We start from the raw sequence: 12,137 nt of genomic DNA on the forward strand, positions 1-12,137 counted from the left end.
TATCTCTCAGGTGCCGAGTTACAGGACGGTGAAAACAGTGAGTTTGTGTTAGACGCGAATCGTGCTCTGATTCATGCTCTAGGCTGGGAGCGCAAGCTTATTGCTTTTTCAAACACGGTCTAGACATCTCTCAGGTGCCGAGTTACAGGACGGTGAAAACAGTGAGTTTGTGTTAGACGCGAATCGTTCTCTGATTCATGCTCTAGGCTGGGAGCGCAAGCTTATTGCTTTTCAAACACGGTCTACACCTCTCAGGTGCCGAGTTACAGGACGGTGAAAACAGTGAGTTTGTGTTAGACGCGAATCGTGCTCTGATTCATGCTCTAGGCTGGGAGCTAAAGCTTATTGCTTTTTCAAACACGGTCTACACCTCTCAGGTGCCGAGTTACAGGACGGTGAAACAGTGAGTTTGTGTTAGACGCGAATCGTGCTCTGATTCATGCTCTAGGCTGGGAGCGCAACCTTATTGCTTTTTCAAACACGGTCTACACCTCTCAGGTGCCGAGTTACAGGACGGTGAAAACAGTGAGTTTGTGTTAGACGCGAATCGTGCTCTGATTCATGCTCTAGGCTGGGAGCGCAAGCGTAATGCTTTTTCAAACACGGTCTACACCTCTCAGGTGCCGAGTACAGGACGGTGAAAACAGTGAGTTTGTGTTAGACGCGAATCGTGCTATGATTCATGCTCTAGGCTGGGAGCTAAAGCTTATTGGTTTTTCAAACACGGTCTACTCCTCTCAGGTGCCGAGTTACAGGACGGTGAAAACAGTGAGTTTGTGTTAGACGCGAATCGTGCTCTGATTCATGCTCTAGGCTGGGAGCGCAAGCTTATTGCTTTTTCAAACACGGTCTACACCTCTCAGGTGCCGAGTTACAGGACGGTGAAAACAGTGAGTTTGTGTTAGACGCGAATCGTGCTTGGATTCATGCTCTAGGCTGGGAGCGCAAGCGTAATGCTTTTTCAAACACGGTCTACACCTCTCAGGTGCCGAGGTACAGGACGGTGAAAACAGTGAGTTTGTGTTAGACGCGAATCGTGCTCTGATTCATGCTCTAGGCTGGGAGCGCAAGCTTATTGCTTTTTCAAACACGGTCTACACCTCTCAGGTGCCGAGTTACAGGACGGTGAAAACAGTGAGTTTGTGTTAGACGCGAATCGTGCTCTGATTCATGCTCTAGGCTGGGAGCGCAAGCTTTTTGCTTTTTCAAACACGGTCTACACCTCTCAGGTGCCGAGGTACAGGACGGTGAAAACAGTGAGTTTGTGTTAGACGCGAATCGTGCTGGGATTGATGCTCTAGGCTGGGAACGCAAGCGTAATGCTTTTTCAAACACGGTCTACACCTCTCAGGTGCCGAGGTACAGGACGGTGAAAACAGTGAGTTTGTGTTAGACGCGAATTCATGCTCTAGGCTGGGAGCTAAAGCTTATTGCTTTTTCAAACACGGTCTACTCCTCTCAGGTGCCGAGTTACAGGACAGTGAAAACAGTGAGTTTGTGTTAGACGCGAATCGTGCTATGATTCATGCTCTAGGCTGGGAGCGCAAGCTTATTGCTTTTTCAAACACGGTCTACACCTCTCAGGTGCCAAGTTACAGGACGGTGAAAACAGTGAGTTTGTGTTAGACGCGAATCGTGCTCTGATTCATGCTCTAGGCTGGGAGCGCAAGCTTTTTGCTTTTTCAAACACGGTCTACACCTCTCAGGTGCCGAGGTACAGGACGGTGAAAACAGTGAGTTTGTGTTAGACGCGAATCGTGCTGGTATTGATGCTCTAGGCTGGGAGCGCAAGCGTAATGCTTTTTCAAACAACGGTCTACACCTCTCAGGTGCCGAGGTACAGGACGGTGAAAACAGTGAGTTTGTGTTAGACGCGAATCGTGCTATGATTCATGCTCTAGGCTGGGAGCTAAAGCTTATTGGTTTTTCAAACACGGTCTACTCCTCTCAGGTGCCGAGTTACAGGACGGTGAAAACAGTGAGTTTGTGTTAGACGCGAATCGTGCTATGATTCATGCTCTAGGCTGGGAGCTAAAGCTTATTGCTTTTTCAAACACGGTCTACATCTCTCAGGTGCCGAGTTACAGGACGGTGAAAACAGTGAGTTTGTGTTAGACGCGAATCGTGCTCTGATTCATGCTCTAGGCTGGGAGCGCAAGCTTTTTGCTTTTTCAAACACGGTCTACACCTCTCAGGTGCCGAGTTACAGGACGGTGAAAACAGTGAGTTTGTGTTAGACGCGAATCGTGCTTGGATTCATGCTCTAGGCTGGGAGCGCAAGCTTATTGCTTTTTCAAACACGGTCTACATCTCTCAGGTGCCGAGTTACAGGACGGTGAAAACAGTGAGTTTGTGTTAGACGCGAATCGTGCTCTGATTCATGCTCTAGGCTGGGAGCGCAAGCTTTTTGCTTTTTTCAAACACGGTCTACATCTCTCTGGTGCCGAGTTACAGAACGGTGAAAACAGTGAGTTTGTGTTAGACGCGAATCGTGCTCTGATTCATGCTCTAGGCTGGGAGCGCAAGCGTAATGCTTTTTCAAACACGGTCTACACCTCAGGTGCCGAGGTACAGGACGGTGAAAACAGTGAGTTTGTGTTAGACGCGAATCGTGCTCTGATTCATGCTCTAGGCTGGGAGCGCAAGCGTAATGCTTTTTCAAACACGGTCTACACCTCTCAGGTGCCGAGGTACAGGACGGTGAAAACAGTGAGTTTGTGTTAGACGCGAATCGTGCTCTGATTCATGCTCTAGGCTGGGAGCGCAAGCTTATTGCTTTTTCAAACACGGTCTACACCTCTCAGGTGCCGAGTTACAGGACGGTGAAAACAGTGAGTTTGTGTTAGACGCGAATCGTGCTCTGATTCATGCTTTAGGCTGGGAGCGCAAGCTTATTGCTTTTTCAAACACGGTCTACACCTCTCAGGTGCCGAGTTACAGGACGGTGAAAACAGTGAGTTTGTGTTAGACGCGAATTGTGCTCTGATTCATGCTCTAGGCTGGGAGCGCAAGCTTATTGCTTTTTCAAACACGGTCTACACCTCTCAGGTGCCGAGTTACAGGACGGTGAAAACAGTGAGTTTGTGTTAGACGCGAATTGTGCTCTGATTCATGCTCTAGGCTGGGAGCTAAAGCTTATTGCTTTTTCAAACACGGTCTACTCCTCTCAGGTGCCGAGTTACAGGACGGTGAAAACAGTGAGTTTGTGTTAGACGCGAATCGTGCTCTGATTCATGCTCTAGGCTGGGAGCGCAAGCTTATTGCTTTTTCAAACACGGTCTACACCTCTCAGGTGCCGAGTTACAGGACGGTGAAAACAGTGAGTTTGTGTTAGACGCGAATCGTGCTTGGATTCATGCTCTAGGCTGGGAGCGCAAGCGTAATGCTTTTTCAAACACGGTCTACACCTCTCAGGTGCCGAGGTACAGGACGGTGAAAACAGTGAGTTTGTGTTAGACGCGAATTCATGCCCTAGGCTGGGAGCTAAAGCTTATTGCTTTTTCAAACACGGTCTACTCCTCTCAGGTGCCGAGTTACAGGACAGTGAAAACAGTGAGTTTGTGTTAGACGCGAATCGTGCTCTGATTCATGCTCTAGGCTGGGAGCGCAAGCTTATTGCTTTTTCAAACACGGTCTACACCTCTCAGGTGCCGAGTTACAGGACGGTGAAAACAGTGAGTTTGTGTTAGACGCGAATCGTGCTCTGATTCACGCTCTAGGCTGGGAGCTAAAGCTTATTGCTTTTTCAAACACGGTCTACTCCTCTCAGGTGCCGAGTTACAGGACGGTGAAAACAGTGAGTTTGTGTTAGACGCGAATCGTGCTCTGATTCATGCTCTAGGCTGGGAGCGCAAGCTTATTGCTTTTTCAAACACGGTCTACACCTCTCAGGTGCCGAGTTACAGGACGGTGAAAACAGTGAGTTTGTGTTAGACGCGAATCGTGCTTGGATTCATGCTCTAGGCTGGGAGCGCAAGCTTATTGCTTTTTCAAACACGGTCTACATCTCTCAGGTGCCGAGTTACAGGACGGTGAAAACAGTGAGTTTGTGTTAGACGCGAATCGTGCTCTGATTCATGCTCTAGGCTGGGAGCGCAAGCTTTTTGCTTTTTCAAACACGGTCTACATCTCTCTGGTGCCGAGTTACAGAACGGTGAAAACAGTGAGTTTGTGTTAGACGCGAATCGTGCTCTGATTCATGCTCTAGGCTGGGAGCGCAAGCGTAATGCTTTTTCAAACACGGTCTACACCTCTCAGGTGCCGAGGTACAGGACGGTGAAAACAGTGAGTTTGTGTTAGACGCGAATCGTGCTCTGATTCATGCTCTAGGCTGGGAGCGCAAGCTTATTGCTTTTTCAAACACGGTCTACACCTCTCAGGTGCCGAGTTACAGGACGGTGAAAACAGTGAGTTTGTGTTAGACGCGAATCGTGCTCTAATTCATGCTTTAGGCTGGGAGCGCAAGCTTATTGCTTTTTCAAACACGGTCTACACCTCTCAGGTGCCGAGTTACAGGACGGTGAAAACAGTGAGTTTGTGTTAGACGCGAATCGTGCTCTGATTCATGCTCTAGGCTGGGAGCGCAAGCTTATTGCTTTTTCAAACACGGTCTACACCTCTCAGGTGCCGAGTTACAGGACGGTGAAAACAGTGAGTTTGTGTTAGACGCGAATCGTGCTTGGATTCATGCTCTAGGCTGGGAGCGCAAGCGTAATGCTTTTTCAAACACGGTCTACACCTCTCAGGTGCCGAGGTACAGGACGGTGAAAACAGTGAGTTTGTGTTAGACGCGAATTCATGCTCTAGGCTGGGAGCTAAAGCTTATTGCTTTTTCAAACACGGTCTACTCCTCTCAGGTGCCGAGTTACAGGACAGTGAAAACAGTGAGTTTGTGTTAGACGCGAATCGTGCTATGATTCATGCTCTAGGCTGGGAGCGCAAGCTTATTGCTTTTTCAAACACGGTCTACACCTCTCAGGTGCCGAGTTACAGGACGGTGAAAACAGTGAGTTTGTGTTAGACGCGAATCGTGCTCTGATTCATGCTCTAGGCTGGGAGCGCAAGCTTATTGCTTTTTCAAACACGGTCTACACCTCTCAGGTGCCGAGTTACAGGACGGTGAAAACAGTGAGTTTGTGTTAGACGCGAATCGTGCTCTGATTCATGCTCTAGGCTGGGAGCGCAAGCTTATTGCTTTTTCAAACACGGTCTACACCTCTCAGGTGCCGAGTTACAGGACGGTGAAAACAGTGAGTTTGTGTTAGACGCGAATCGTGCTTGGATTCATGCTCTAGGCTGGGAGCGCAAGCGTAATGCTTTTTCAAACACGGTCTACACCTCTCAGGTGCCGAGGTACAGGACGGTGAAAACAGTGAGTTTGTGTTAGACGCGAATCGTGCTCTGATTCATGCTCTAGGCTGGGAGCGCAAGCTTATTGCTTTTTCAAACACGGTCTACACCTCTCAGGTGCCGAGGTACAGGACGGTGAAAACAGTGAGTTTGTGTTAGACGCGAATCGTGCTATGATTCATGCTCTAGGCTGGGAGCGCAAGCTTATTGCTTTTTCAAACACGGTCTACATCTCTCAGGTGCCGAGTTACAGGACGGTGAAAACAGTGAGTTTGTGTTAGACGCGAATCGTGCTCTGATTCATGCTCTAGGCTGGGAGCGCAAGCTTATTGCTTTTTCAAACACGGTCTACATCTCTCAGGTGCCGAGTTACAGGACGGTGAAAACAGTGAGTTTGTGTTAGACGCGAATCGTTCTCTGATTCATGCTCTAGGCTGGGAGCGCAAGCTTATTGCTTTTTCAAACACGGTCTACACCTCTCAGGTGCCGAGTTACAGGACGGTGAAAACAGTGAGTTTGTGTTAGACGCGAATCGTGCTCTGATTCATGCTCTAGGCTGGGAGCTAAAGCTTATTGCTTTTTCAAACACGGTCTACACCTCTCAGGTGCCGAGTTACAGGACGGTGAAAACAGTGAGTTTGTGTTAGACGCGAATCGTGCTCTGATTCATGCTCTAGGCTGGGAGCGCAACCTTATTGCTTTTTCAAACACGGTCTACACCTCTCAGGTGCCGAGTTACAGGACGGTGAAAACAGTGAGTTTGTGTTAGACGCGAATCGTGCTCTGATTCATGCTCTAGGCTGGGAGCGCAAGCGTAATGCTTTTTCAAACACGGTCTACACCTCTCAGGTGCCGAGGTACAGGACGGTGAAAACAGTGAGTTTGTGTTAGACGCGAATCGTGCTCTGATTCATGCTCTAGGCTGGGAGCGCAAGCTTATTGCTGTTTCAAACACGGTCTACACCTCTCAGGTGCCGAGTTACAGGACGGTGAAAACAGTGAGTTTGTGTTAGACGCGAATCGTGCTCTGATTCATGCTCTAGGCTGGGAGCGCAAGCTTATTGCTTTTTCAAACACGGTCTACACCTCTCAGGTGCCGAGTTACAGGACGGTGAAAACAGTGAGTTTGTGTTAGACGCGAATCGTGCTTGGATTCATGCTCTAGGCTGGGAGCGCAAGCGTAATGCTTTTTCAAACACGGTCTACACCTCTCAGGTGCCGAGGTACAGGACGGTGAAAACAGTGAGTTTGTGTTAGACGCGAATCGTGCTCTGATTCATGCTCTAGGCTGGGAGCGCAAGCTTATTGCTTTTTCAAACACGGTCTACACCTCTCAGGTGCCGAGTTACAGGACGGTGAAAACAGTGAGTTTGTGTTAGACGCGAATCGTGCTCTGATTCATGCTCTAGGCTGGGAGCGCAAGCTTTTTGCTTTTTCAAACACGGTCTACACCTCTCAGGTGCCGAGGTACAGGACGGTGAAAACAGTGAGTTTGTGTTAGACGCGAATCGTGCTGGGATTGATGCTCTAGGCTGGGAACGCAAGCGTAATGCTTTTTCAAACACGGTCTACACCTCTCAGGTGCCGAGGTACAGGACGGTGAAAACAGTGAGTTTGTGTTAGACGCGAATTCATGCTCTAGGCTGGGAGCTAAAGCTTATTGCTTTTTCAAACACGGTCTACTCCTCTCAGGTGCCGAGTTACAGGACAGTGAAAACAGTGAGTTTGTGTTAGACGCGAATCGTGCTATGATTCATGCTCTAGGCTGGGAGCGCAAGCTTATTGCTTTTTCAAACACGGTCTACACCTCTCAGGTGCCAAGTTACAGGACGGTGAAAACAGTGAGTTTGTGTTAGACGCGAATCGTGCTCTGATTCATGCTCTAGGCTGGGAGCGCAAGCTTTTTGCTTTTTCAAACACGGTCTACACCTCTCAGGTGCCGAGGTACAGGACGGTGAAAACAGTGAGTTTGTGTTAGACGCGAATCGTGCTGGTATTGATGCTCTAGGCTGGGAGCGCAAGCGTAATGCTTTTTCAAACAACGGTCTACACCTCTCAGGTGCCGAGGTACAGGACGGTGAAAACAGTGAGTTTGTGTTAGACGCGAATCGTGCTATGATTCATGCTCTAGGCTGGGAGCTAAAGCTTATTGGTTTTTCAAACACGGTCTACTCCTCTCAGGTGCCGAGTTACAGGACGGTGAAAACAGTGAGTTTGTGTTAGACGCGAATCGTGCTCTGATTCATGCTCTAGGCTGGGAGCGCAAGCTTATTGCTTTCTCAAACACGGTCTACATCTTTCAGGTGCCGAGTTACAGGACGGTGAAAACAGTGAGTTTGTGTTAGACGCGAATCGTGCTATGATTCATGCTCTAGGCTGGGAGCTAAAGCTTATTGCTTTTTCAAACACGGTCTACATCTCTCAGGTGCCGAGTTACAGGACGGTGAAAACAGTGAGTTTGTGTTAGACGCGAATCGTGCTCTGATTCATGCTCTAGGCTGGGAGCGCAAGCTTTTTGCTTTTTCAAACACGGTCTACACCTCTCAGGTGCCGAGGTACAGGACGGTGAAAACAGTGAGTTTGTGTTAGACGCGAATCGTGCTCTGATTCATGCTCTAGGCTGGAAGCTAAAGCTTATTGCTTTTTCAAACACGGTCTACACCTCTCAGGTGCCGAGTTACAGGACGGTGAAAACAGTGAGTTTGTGTTAGACGCGAATCGTGCTTGGATTCATGCTCTAGGCTGGGAGCGCAAGCGTAATGCTTTTTCAAACACGGTCTACACCTCTCAGGTGCCGAGGTACAGGACGGTGAAAACAGTGAGTTTGTGTTAGACGCGAATCGTGCTCTGATTCATGCTCTAGGCTGGGAGCGCAAGCTTATTGCTTTTTCAAACACGGTCTACACCTCTCAGGTGCCGAGTTACAGGACGGTGAAAACAGTGAGTTTGTGTTAGACGCGAATCGTGCTATGATTCATGCTCTAGGCTGGGAGCGCAAGCTTATTGCTTTTTCAAACACGGTCTACATCTCTCAGGTGCCGAGTTACAGGACGGTGAAAACAGTGAGTTTGTGTTAGACGCGAATCGTGCTCTGATTCATGCTCTAGGCTGGGAGCGCAAGCTTATTGCTTTTTCAAACACGGTCTACATCTCTCAGGTGCCGAGTTACAGGACGGTGAAAACAGTGAGTTTGTGTTAGACGCGAATCGTTCTCTGATTCATGCTCTAGGCTGGGAGCGCAAGCTTATTGCTTTTTCAAACACGGTCTACACCTCTCAGGTGCCGAGTTACAGGACGGTGAAAACAGTGAGTTTGTGTTAGACGCGAATCGTGCTCTGATTCATGCTCTAGGCTGGGAGCTAAAGCTTATTGCTTTTTCAAACACGGTCTACACCTCTCAGGTGCCGAGTTACAGGACGGTGAAAACAGTGAGTTTGTGTTAGACGCGAATCGTGCTCTGATTCATGCTCTAGGCTGGGAGCGCAACCTTATTGCTTTTTCAAACACGGTCTACACCTCTCAGGTGCCGAGTTACAGGACGGTGAAAACAGTGAGTTTGTGTTAGACGCGAATCGTGCTCTGATTCATGCTCTAGGCTGGGAGCGCAAGCGTAATGCTTTTTCAAACACGGTCTACACCTCTCAGGTGCCGAGGTACAGGACGGTGAAAACAGTGAGTTTGTGTTAGACGCGAATCGTGCTCTGATTCATGCTCTAGGCTGGGAGCGCAAGCTTATTGCTGTTTCAAACACGGTCTACACCTCTCAGGTGCCGAGTTACAGGACGGTGAAAACAGTGAGTTTGTGTTAGACGCGAATCGTGCTCTGATTCATGCTCTAGGCTGGGAGCGCAAGCTTATTGCTTTTTCAAACACGGTCTACACCTCTCAGGTGCCGAGTTACAGGACGGTGAAAACAGTGAGTTTGTGTTAGACGCGAATCGTGCTTGGATTCATGCTCTAGGCTGGGAGCGCAAGCGTAATGCTTTTTCAAACACGGTCTACACCTCTCAGGTGCCGAGGTACAGGACGGTGAAAACAGTGAGTTTGTGTTAGACGCGAATCGTGCTCTGATTCATGCTCTAGGCTGGGAGCTAAAGCTTATTGCTTTTTCAAACACGGTCTACTCCTCTCAGGTGCCGAGTTACAGGACAGTGAAAATAGTGAGTTTGTGTTAGACGCGAATCGTGCTCTGATTCATGCTCTAGGCTGGGAGCGCAAGCTTATTGCTTTTTCAAACACGGTCTACACCTCTCAGGTGCCGAGTTACAGGACGGTGAAAACAGTGAGTTTGTGTTAGACGCGAATCGTGCTCTGATTCATGCTCTAGGCTGGGAGCGCAAGCTTTTTGCTTTTTCAAACACGGTCTACACCTCTCAGGTGCCGAGGTACAGGACGGTGAAAACAGTGAGTTTGTGTTAGACGCCAATCGTGCTGGGATTGATGCTCTAGGCTGGGAACGCAAGCGTAATGCTTTTTCAAACACGGTCTACACCTCTCAGGTGCCGAGGTACAGGACGGTGAAAACAGTGAGTTTGTGTTAGACGCGAATTCATGCTCTAGGCTGGGAGCTAAAGCTTATTGCTTTTTCAAACACGGTCTACTCCTCTCAGGTGCCGAGTTACAGGACAGTGAAAACAGTGAGTTTGTGTTAGACGCGAATCGTGCTATGATTCATGCTCTAGGCTGGGAGCGCAAGCTTATTGCTTTTTCAAACACGGTCTACACCTCTCAGGTGCCAAGTTACAGGACGGTGAAAACAGTGAGTTTGTGTTAGACGCGAATCGTGCTCTGATTCATGCTCTAGGCTGGGAGCGCAAGCTTTTTGCTTTTTCAAACACGGTCTACACCTCTCAGGTGCCGAGGTACAGGACGGTGAAAACAGTGAGTTTGTGTTAGACGCGAATCGTGCTGGTATTGATGCTCTAGGCTGGGAGCGCAAGCGTAATGCTTTTTCAAACAACGGTCTACACCTCTCAGGTGCCGAGGTACAGGACGGTGAAAACAGTGAGTTTGTGTTAGACGCGAATCGTGCTATGATTCATGCTCTAGGCTGGGAGCTAAAGCTTATTGGTTTTTCAAACACGGTCTACTCCTCTCAGGTGCCGAGTTACAGGACGGTGAAAACAGTGAGTTTGTGTTAGACGCGAATCGTGCTCTGATTCATGCTCTAGGCTGGGAGCGCAAGCTTATTGCTTTCTCAAACACGGTCTACATCTTTCAGGTGCCGAGTTACAGGACGGTGAAAACAGTGAGTTTGTGTTAGACGCGAATCGTGCTATGATTCATGCTCTAGGCTGGGAGCTAAAGCTTATTGCTTTTTCAAACACGGTCTACATCTCTCAGGTGCCGAGTTACAGGACGGTGAAAACAGTGAGTTTGTGTTAGACGCGAATCGTGCTCTGATTCATGCTCTAGGCTGGGAGCGCAAGCTTTTTGCTTTTTCAAACACGGTCTACACCTCTCAGGTGCCGAGGTACAGGACGGTGAAAACAGTGAGTTTGTGTTAGACGCGAATCGTGCTCTGATTCATGCTCTAGGCTGGAAGCTAAAGCTTATTGCTTTTTCAAACACGGTCTACACCTCTCAGGTGCCGAGTTACAGGACGGTGAAAACAGTGAGTTTGTGTTAGACGCGAATCGTGCTCTGATTCATGCTCTAGGCTGGGAGCTAAAGCTTATTGGTTTTTCAAACACGGTCTACTCCTCTCAGGTGCCGAGTTACAGGACGGTGAAAACAGTGAGTTTGTGTTAGACGCGAATCGTGCTCTGATTCATGCTCTAGGCTGGGAGCGCAAGCTTATTGCTTTTTCAAACACGGTCTACACCTCTCAGGTGCCGAGTTACAGGACGGTGAAAACAGTGAGTTTGTGTTAGACGCGAATCGTTCTCTGATTCATGCTCTAGGCTGGGAGCTAAAGCTTATTGCTTCTTCAAACACGGTCTACTCCTCTCAGGTGCCGAGTTACAGGACGGTGAAAACAGTGAGTTTGTGTTAGACGCGAATCGTGCTTGGATTCATGCTCTAGGCTGGGAGCGCAAGCTTTTTGCTTTTTCAAACACGGTCTACATCTCTCTGGTGCCGAGTTACAGAACGGTGAAAACAGTGAGTTTGTGTTAGACGCGAATCGTGCTCTGATTCATGCTCTAGGCTGGGAGCGCAAGCGTAATGCTTTTTCAAACACGGTCTACACCTCTCAGGTGCCGAGGTTCAGGACGGTGAAAACAGTGAGTTTGTGTTAGACGCGAATCGTGCTCTGATTCATGCTCTAGGCTGGGAGCGCAAGCTTATTGTTTTTTTAAACACGGTCTACACCTCTCAGGTGCCGAGTTACAGAACGGTGAAAACAGTGAGTTTGTGTTAGACGCGAATCGTGCTCTGATTCATGCTCTAGGCTGGGAGCGCAAGCGTAATGCTTTTTCAAACACGGTCTACACCTCTCAGGTGCCGAGGTACAGGACGGTGAAAACAGTGAGTTTGTGTTAGACGCGAATCGTGCTCTGATTCATGCTCTAGGCTGGGAGCGCAAGCTTATTGCTTTTTCAAACACGGTCTACACCTCTCAGGTGCCGAGTTACAGGACGGTGAAAACAGTGAGTTTGTGTTAGACGCGAATCGTGCTTGGATTCATGCTCTAGGCTGGGAGCGCAAGCTTATTGCTTTTTCAAACACGGTCTACATCTCTCAGGTGCCGAGTTACAGGACGGTGAAAACAGTGAGTTTGTGTTAGACGCGAATCGTGCTCTGATTCATGCTCTAGGCTGGGAGCGCAAGCTTTTTGCTTTTTCAAA

The sequence above is a fragment of the Eleutherodactylus coqui genome, unplaced genomic scaffold (assembly GCF_035609145.1).
Source record: "Eleutherodactylus coqui strain aEleCoq1 unplaced genomic scaffold, aEleCoq1.hap1 HAP1_SCAFFOLD_57, whole genome shotgun sequence".
Taxonomy (NCBI): Eukaryota; Metazoa; Chordata; class Amphibia; order Anura; family Eleutherodactylidae; genus Eleutherodactylus; species Eleutherodactylus coqui.